Here is a 9,262-nt window from a genome sequence, read left to right as displayed (position 1 = left end):
GGGCCATGTTTCAAGTGATTGACAGCCACATGCAACTATTGGACAGCACAGTTCTAGAACCTCCTTGGAGTCCTTGATTGGCTCTTCTGCATCCGACTGACCAAAGAGCAAAGAGAGAACGAGGAGGATTGCACAGGTACTTTTGGCCAGGCCTGGTGGCATCCTTCCACTCACATTCCATTGGCTGGAAGCCAGCCATGTGACCCCAACATAACTACAAAGGAGTCTGGGAAATAGTCTTCTGTGTCCAAGAAGAGAAGGTGGATTGGTTAGGATCAAGACAATCTCTGCAGGAGTCTACCCTCTGACCTCCGTGTATACACATTACTCTTCCTCTACACGTGAAGCATGCTTAGTCCCTCCCCAAGGGGGAGGAGCATCCATCACTGCACCCAGCTCAAAGTCCTGGGTGTCTGGGTGAGGTGTTGATCCCCCGTGTCAGGATGTGAGTCCTCATGGTGTAGAGCTCATGAACTAAAAAGAAGAGGATCCTCCCCACCCCCAAACTCCCAATGAATGTTGTTGGGACAGGACAGGATAATCATCATAAATGCTCCCTTTCAGAAAGGAGAATAGGAGACACACAGAAGTCCCTGGTTCGGGGCAATTCTGAAATCCTAATGGGTGGGCATTGTAAGGCTCCCACACTGGAGAAAGGTGGTTCCTCGATTAGGTTCCAGTTCTGCTCTCTGGGAGGAACTCTGGCCCCCTCCATCCTCAGAGCCTTCTCCTGGTGATTAGTCTTCTACTCACATCTGAAGGGGGAGGTAGGAAGCCTGGTCTCCTAGGGGGCTGCCCAGCCTTCAAAGCCTGCCTCTTGCCTGTGGAAGATTCGGAGTCCAAGGACTCTTTTGTTTGTGTTTGTGCCTTTTGTTTTGCTTTAAGTAAACTTTTTATTAAAATATAACCTTGTTATGGACTGAATTGTGTCTCCCCCAAATCCATAATGGCAAAGCCTTAATCTCCAAATGACTAAATTTGGAGATAGGACCTTTAGAGAGGTAATTCAGGTTAAGTGAGGTCATAGGGGCAGGGCTGTAACCCGATAGGACTGGCGTTCTCATAAGAAGAGGGAGAGATACCAGAGATGCATACGAGGCCAAGTGAGGACACAGTGAGAAGGCGGCCATCTACAAGCCAAGGAGAGAGGCCTCAGGAGAAAGCAACCTGCCAGCACCTTGATCTTGGACTTCCAGTGTCCAGAACTGTGAGACAATAAACATCTGCTGTTTAAGCCTCCCAGTCTGTGTTACTCTGAGCAGGCTAATACAAACATATGCTAAAAAAGAGCACAAATCTTTAAGGGTAAGAGTTCCTTGACATTTTTGTAAAGTAAACATCCCATGTAATCAGCACCCCAGAAAAACCCCTAACACCCCCTTCAAAAGGTAACTAATACCATGAATTATCATCATAGATTAGTTTTGTCTGTTTTGGCACTGTATACAAGTGTGGTCAATCAGTATGTACTATTTTGTGTCTGGCTTCTTTCAGCTAGCGTTACGTTCATAAGTTTCATCCATGGCATGGCTGGTTGTACCCCGTTGTTTTTTGTTTTTTTGGCCGTGCCTTGCGGCTTGCAGAATCTTAGTTTCCCAACCAGGGATTGAACCTGGGCCATAGCAGTGAAAGTGCCGAGTCCTAACCACTGGACCGCCAGGGAATTCCCTGGTTGTACCCCATTGTATAAACAGCCCACGATGTACGTGTTCTTCTCCTGATGGACGCTTGGGTCGTTTCCACATCACATCGGCAGGTTGACACAGTGAGGTATTTAAAAGACCAGACACACATTTCCCTGTCAATGCCCCAAGGTATTTTCAAGGTGTTGCTGAGTGTATGTTTGTATTACAGTTTAAATCTCAGCTCCAACAATATATCTCACAACCACAAACTGTTTAGTAGGCCTGGGGTCACTTAATAAGTACTACTCAGGACCAAAGAGAATTGTGGTAAATTAAGACAAAAAGAGTCAGCTAGTCTATGGCGTGAGGTATGCTGGTGCTTCTCTCAGCTATGCACTGAAGGCCAAGTGTGGGAATATAGAGAACACTGGTTCAGCCATCAAAAGGTAGGTTTATCAGTACACTTTGCTATCATCTAGAACATTCTGGCTCTTCTTCTTTTTTTTAAATTAATTAATTAATTAATTTTTGGCTGTGTTGGGTCTCTGTTGCTGCGCGCGGGCTTTCTCTAGTTGTGGCGAGCGGGGGCTACTCTTCATTGCGGTGTGTGGGCTTCTCATTGCGGTGGCTTCTCTTGTTGCGGAGCACGGGCTCTAGGCGCGCGGGCTTCAGTAGTTGTGGCGCATGGGCTTAGCTGCTCAGAGGCATGTGGGATCTTCCCGGACCAGGGCTCAAACCCATGTCCCCTTCTTTGGGAGGTGGATTCTCCACCACTGTACCACCAGGGAAGTCCCTCTGGCTCTTCTTAGGGCTTTGAATCTAAAAGCTAAAGTACAAAGAAGGCTTTGGTTACAGGTGTAAACAAAGGAAAATTCACTGTTCACTCACTCTTTCACTCATTCCTTCCTTCACTCATTCACTCGACAAATATTTACTGAATATCCCCTTATTTCAGGCACGGTGGCAGGTCCTGGGGATATTAACGTGATGAAGAGGTGCTCCCCGCCAGAAGGAGCTCACAGTCCAATGAGGGAGGCAGGTCAATAAAAAGCTACAGTGAAGGTATATACAAGGTATAAAGAGTAAGTCCTCTGGGATCATGGAATAAGCCAGCAATTTGCTCTGCTTGAGGGAGTCTGATGTGGAAGAGGGTTCCTGGTGTGGCAAGGAGATGTTCCAGGCGAGGGCAGGTTCATGACCAAAGGCACAGAAGTGGAGAAGTGCATGGTGTGTGGAGAAACCTGACCAGCCCTCTGTTGCAGGTTGACTGGGACCAGTCTCAACAGCTACACTTTTATCAACACTGTGAGTTTTAAGAACAAAAGATCAAAACATTTTACATAACTAAATTTCTTGAATTCTAGAACTTTGAGCCCACATTCTGTGTGGCTCTTTGGGCGCTCATCAAATAAGCATGGAGCGTTCAGCGTTGGGTGACCAAGATTGGAGACAATTTCAAAAAGTCCTGCTGACTTTGGCTGGAGGCTGAGCTGATCAAACACCAGCCCTGGGCCCCTGTTCCTGGAAAAGACAGAAAGGACAGCAATAATATTGTTGAAGTACAGAAGGCTCCTCTTCTTGTTCTATCCTCAAAGGCTTGATCACTGACCAGAAAAGAATAAAACAGATGATTTAAGGAGCAGGAGAGGACTGTCCAGAATCCCTGATTTTTTTCTAGTACAATGAGCAGAATTAGTAACTCAAATTCCCACCATGCTTCATATAGCTAATAATAATTATTATAATAATAAATAAGTAATAGGTGATAACTTCGTATGTGCTTGCTCCAGAATTTTTTTAAGCAGGGGTGGGGATGTTGATGAATAAACTGGACATCTCTTTTCCTTTCATTTCCTTATAATTTCCAGCCCCACACCTCAGTTATTGTCATTATTGCTTGTCTGCCCTTGTCCGTCAATCCCAAGTTCCTGTAGCACCCTTTCCATCCTTAAAGGAGAGGAGAGGAAGGCCGTGGGGCTGGATGAGAATAAGTACCTCTAGGGGACATTCTCATGTGTGTGTTACATTTGCTCAGAAGTGAATGAAATGAAAGCCCTGAGGAAGGAACTGGAATACCATCTGACTTTGCCTCCTGTGACACCGGGGGAGGGTCTTTTTTTTCTTTTCTTTTCTTTTCTTTCTTTCTTTTTTTTTCTTTTTACTAAAGTACAGTTGATTTACAATGTTGTGTTAGTTTCTGGTGTACAGCAAGACGATTCAGTTATACATATATACCCATGGAGGGTCTTACCAGTCAGGGAAAGAAGAGAAAGGTGTTCCAGGCAGAGGGCATGGCATGAGCAAAGGCACAGGGGCAGGAAAGTGCATGGCCTTCTCTCTCAGCTGTTGGATTTTTTTCTGAAAACTGTACACATACATGTCTTGTAATCATAGTCACTATACATCGGTTGCTTCCTAGGAGTCAAGCGTGAGGTTAAATTCACGACCTTCATTAACTTATGAAATCTGCCCCCAAACCACTCTTCTCACCTTTTCATCCTTTATGGATCTGCTTATACTTCAAGTCTTCAGAGGCCCTTCCTGACCACACCTTTAAAATCCACACCATCTTCCATCTTTAAAACCAACAACGTCAGGCCATGTCCTTCTCGTGTCACTTCTCTCTGTTCCCTCTCTCCTGTCCCCATCTCCCACTTTTAAGGACCCTTGTGATTACAGGGCCCATCCAGATAATCCAGGACAATCTCCCTATTTTAGGGTCAGCTGATCAGCAACACTTAATTCCATCAGCAAACTGAATTCCCCTTTGCCACGTCATGTAGCATATTCACCAGTTCTGGGGGTTGGGACATGGACATTTTAGGGGGTCCATCATCCTGCCTACCATAAGAGGTTATCAAAGTTTGTAATTATTTATTTGTTCACTTCCTTTTGTCTTATTTGTGAAGTCCATGAAGGCAGGTTATGTGTCTTTGCTGCTTCTGCTGTACCACCATGCCTGGCCCAGGGCTGACACCCAGCAGCCCACAGTGAATGTGTGTTGAGTGAAGGAATAATGACCCTACAAGGCAGGTATTATCATGCCTCATTTATATGTAAGAAGAGGCTCAGAGAGGTGAAAAAAAACTCATGCAAGCTCACAGAGCTATGGATCTTAGCATCTACAACAGTCAGGATGGGCTAGGTGGTGCTGCAGTAACAAACAACCCTCATGTCAGTGGCTTAAAACAATAAAGGCCTATTTCTCAGTCAGCCTACCTGTCTATCATGGGTTGTCTACAGCTCTGCTCTACATCAGCTTCACTCTGGGACCCAGGTGTTGGAGTAGCCTCTACCAGGAATGTTGCTGAGGTCAAAGGAGTCCCCGACACAACAACACACAGGCTCTTAAATCTTCTGTTTGGAAGTCACACATCTCACATTTATTGGACCAAGCAGGACACATGAGTTTAACTAGGAGGGACTGTATTAGTTTTCTAGAGCTGCCATAACAAAATACCATAGACTGAGTGGCTTAAGCAACAGGAATTTATAGTCCCACAATTCTGGAGGCTGGAAGTCCAAGATCGAGTGCCACAGGGTTGGTTTCTTCTGAGGCCTCTCTCCTTGGCTTGTAGAAAGGTTGCCTTCTGTCTGTGTCCTCAGGGGCCCTTTCCTCTGTGTGTCTCTCTCTCTCATAAGGACACCAGTCCTACTGGCTTAGGACCCCACCCTTATGACTTCATTTAACCTTAATTACCTCCTTAAAAACCCCATCTCCGAATACAGTCACATTGAGGGCCAGGGCTTCAACATATGAATTTTGAGGGGACACAATTCACTTGGTAACAGCGACGGATCATTTTCCCATAGGGAAATGGGGAGGGTAAGTGGAACATTTGGCAGAAATTTTATAAAGTCCACCACAGATTCTCACCCGGCTTCTGCAGCTCCAAAGTCCAGTAAGGAGGCCTGGCTCAGAGCCTCCTGCAAGGGGTCGTGAGCTTGCTGAGGAGGGAGGCTTAGTCCTCTCTTATCTTCCAGGTGGCCCGGCTGGAGCTGACACCATGTTATGCTCAGTGCCTTCCTCAAATGTCTGCACCATCATCATTTTACTATGAGGATAATTCGCTCCCCTTGATAATAGTGGCTATCATTCAGGGAGCGAGTGCCCTGGGTCAGAGGCTGTGTGACTCTTTTACTTGGATTGTCTCGTTACAGCCTGGCTGGATTGTCTCGTTACAGCCTGGCAGCCATCCTGTGATGAAGTCACAACTGTGTCCTCACTTTCAGTGGAGGAGATGGAAGTCGGGTAGGTGGAATATCGTGCCTGAAGGCCCACAGGTGACAAGAGGACCAGGAGATCCCCGCCGAGCTTGCATGCCTCCAGGCCTTGCACCGCACTCCACGCTCTCCTGGGGCTCCGGATGCTCTAGGGAGTGTCTCGTTGCCTGGGCCCAGCCCCCATGGCCCTCCACGTCCGGTTTCTCCCTGGAGCCCCAGCCTCCCCCTGGTCTCCCCAGTTGTCCACTCTACTCACAGCCCCTAGAACTCTCATGCAGTCCTGACATCCCACACACTGCTGGCTCTGCTGTGGGCATTCTTCTCCCCCCACTGTTGCTTAATTAGTTCTATGCATTCTTCCAAATTCAGCACAGACATTATTCTTCACCTCTGTTAGGACGGCTATTGTGAAAAAAAAAAAAAAAAAAAACACCCAGAAAATGACAAGTGTTGGCAAAAACATGGAGAAATTGGAATCCTTGTGCACTTCTGGCAGGGATGTAAAATGGTGCAGCTGCTATGGAAAATAGTATGACAGTTCCTCAAAAAGTTAAACATAGAGTTACCATATGACCCAGCAATTCCACTCCTAGGTATGTACCCCAAAGAATTGAAAACAGACTTAAACAGACATGCCAATGTTCTGAAACAGCGTATGCCACTGTTCACTACAGCATTATTCTCAGTAGTCAAAAGGCGGAAATGACCCAAGTGTCCATGGATGGTTGAATGGATACATAAAATGTGATATATCCATGCAATGGAGTATTATTCAGCCTTCTAAAGGAACAAAATTCTGATACACACTATAATATGGATGAATCTTGAAAGCACTTATGCTAACACCTGTATAATAGTTATATGTATTAAATAAGCCAGACACAAAAAGACAATCTATATGATTCCACTTGAATGAAGTACTTAGATTAGTCAAATTCATAAAGACGAAAAAGTAGAACAGAGGTTTCCAGAGGACAGAGTAATGGGGATTGTTTAACGGGTACAGAGTTTCTGTTTGGGGAGATGAAAAGTTTCTGGAGATGGATGGTGGTGATGGTTGCACAACAATGTGAATGTACTTAATGCCACTGAACTGTGTACTTAAAATGGTAAATTTTATTTTGTGTGTATTTTACCACCATAATCAAACAAACACAAAGAGAAGTTATTCTTCTGGGCCCCAGAAGGCTTCTCTGGATCAGAACAGTATAATGTGCCATTTTCTCGTCTGGCCCCTCTGCCAGCTGAGTGCTCCTGGGGGCCAGTGACAGCATCTGGGACAGTACCTGGCATAATTAGGGCTCTAGTATGTGTTTTATTTTAATAAAAAAGAAATGAGCAAGCCTCACGCCGGTGCGTTTTTGGAAGCCTGCAGGTACAGCAGGTTCCATGGAGGGGCGCGTGTCTGTGGGGAGCCTTGTGTCCGTTCCACATCCCAGGAGGACAGCCAGGGCTCTGCGATATTTAGCAGGGAGTGATGACCTTGCCTCTGTTTCTCCAAGAGGACCAGGTAGATTGGAACGGAGAGCACAAGGGTCATGGAGGGCCATCTTTCTTAAAAAGGGCCCCTCTCAGCACCATTGCTGTCCAGACACATAGTGTCAGCTCTGCACCTGGAAGGTGACAAACTCCATCATCCTCTCCTTGTGGAGAATGTGGTGGCCGCAGGTGCTCCCAGGGGGCAAAAAAGGGCAGTGGCCTTGAACTTCGAGTGAAGGGAAATGAGGGGAATTAAATTCCTACATCTGGGGAGAAAAGAATTACTTTCTATGCCCAGAGGAAAAGGACCTCACTGTAATTCAGAGGCAGCAGCACATTTAAGGGGAAAATGTGTAAAGAGAAAATGTTTAAAGAATAAAGGCGTAAAGTGCAGGAGTGTATGCGCTTCAATAATGTGATTTTTGATGGACTGCTTAATAGCCTTTCTTATGAACGTACCGCCATGTATTTAACTGGTTCTCTGTTGTCAGCCATTCTGTTGGTCTCCCCCCGCTCCCCTTGTTGTTTTGCTGTTATAAGTGAGGCTGCACTGACCATGGTTCTCGTTATTAGAACTTGGTTACAAGCAACATGCGACTCAAGCTGGCTGAAATAGAATAGGGCTCTGTAAGTGAAGGGCAGGCGCGGTCTCAGAGCCGAGGGCAGGGATGTAGCCTGTCTTCAGGAAGAGACTGGAAGCAGAAAGTGAATGTCCTCGACTGAGACGCTAGCCCACTCCTCCCCGATCTCTTAACGCATCTGCTTCCTTCTTCTATTCAGTCCACATGGCGGAGGACGGCCACTGCGCTAGTCACCGGGGGCCGCCATAACAAAGGACCAGAAATTTAAGACAAGAGAAATTTATCTTTCACAGTTCTGAGGCTCGAAGTCTGAAATCAAGGAGACAGCAGTGCAGTGCTCCCTCTGAGACCTGTAGGGGGAGCCCTCCTCGCATCTTCTAGTTCTGAAGTTTTCTGCAGTCCTTGGTGTCCCCGGGCTTGGGGATGCATCGCTCCAGCCTCTGCCTCCATCGTCACATGAGTTCTCCCTGTCTGTCTGTGTCTCTTCTCCTCTTCTTAAAAGGATACCAGTCGTGCTGGATTAAGGGCTCACCTTACTCCAGCATGACCTCATCTTAACTAATTACACCCGCAAAGACCCTAATTCTAAATTAAGATCACTTCTGAGGTCCTTGGTTTGAACTTCAACATATTTTTTGAGGGGATACAATTCATCCCATAACAGCCACAGTATAGCTCTTAAATTTTGACATTTTTCCCATTTAATAGACCAGCCAAGAATGAACACAAATTTATAAGCCAAATTCCAACTTTCTGGAGACAGAAACCTGATAGGAGTGGGTTAAATGCCCAGTTAAGTCAACAGTGCCCAGGGGGATGGAGCGTGGCTACGGAGACCCTCTCTCATGACTGAGAGAGAAGGGCAGCTTCCAGGAAAAGAGAGGTCATTGGTGTCCATCACAAACATTCTGCAATACAGGTTTTTAAATTGCATCACCAGACTATTTCCTCAAGCTTCACTCTTAGTGAATCATGAGCCCTTCCACCTCCCAACGTTTTATTATTAAAAATTTCAAACATACAGAAATGTCAAAAGCATTTTCCAGTGAACACTCACATACCCACCCAAGTTCTACAATAATATTTTACTGTATTTGCTGTATCTCACAACTATTCACTCATCCATGATCATTTTAAGGCTCTTGATTTATATCGGTAAATTGTCTTCTAGACGGATCCTCAATCAGTTTACAGTTCTATCCGCAGTCTATGAGAGTGCTCGCTACAACTCATTTCTAAAGTTATCAAAGGAATATATTTCCAAGCGTGGGAATTTCTGATACTGACCAGAGTTGGGTAGTTATTTAAGGACTGAGAAAGAAATTTTAAAATAACTTTTTCTTTGGAAAAAAC

Source organism: Balaenoptera musculus, chromosome 13, assembly GCF_009873245.2.
Source record: "Balaenoptera musculus isolate JJ_BM4_2016_0621 chromosome 13, mBalMus1.pri.v3, whole genome shotgun sequence".
Lineage (NCBI taxonomy): Eukaryota > Metazoa > Chordata > Mammalia > Artiodactyla > Balaenopteridae > Balaenoptera > Balaenoptera musculus.
Note: the sequence above shows the minus strand (reverse complement) of the source record.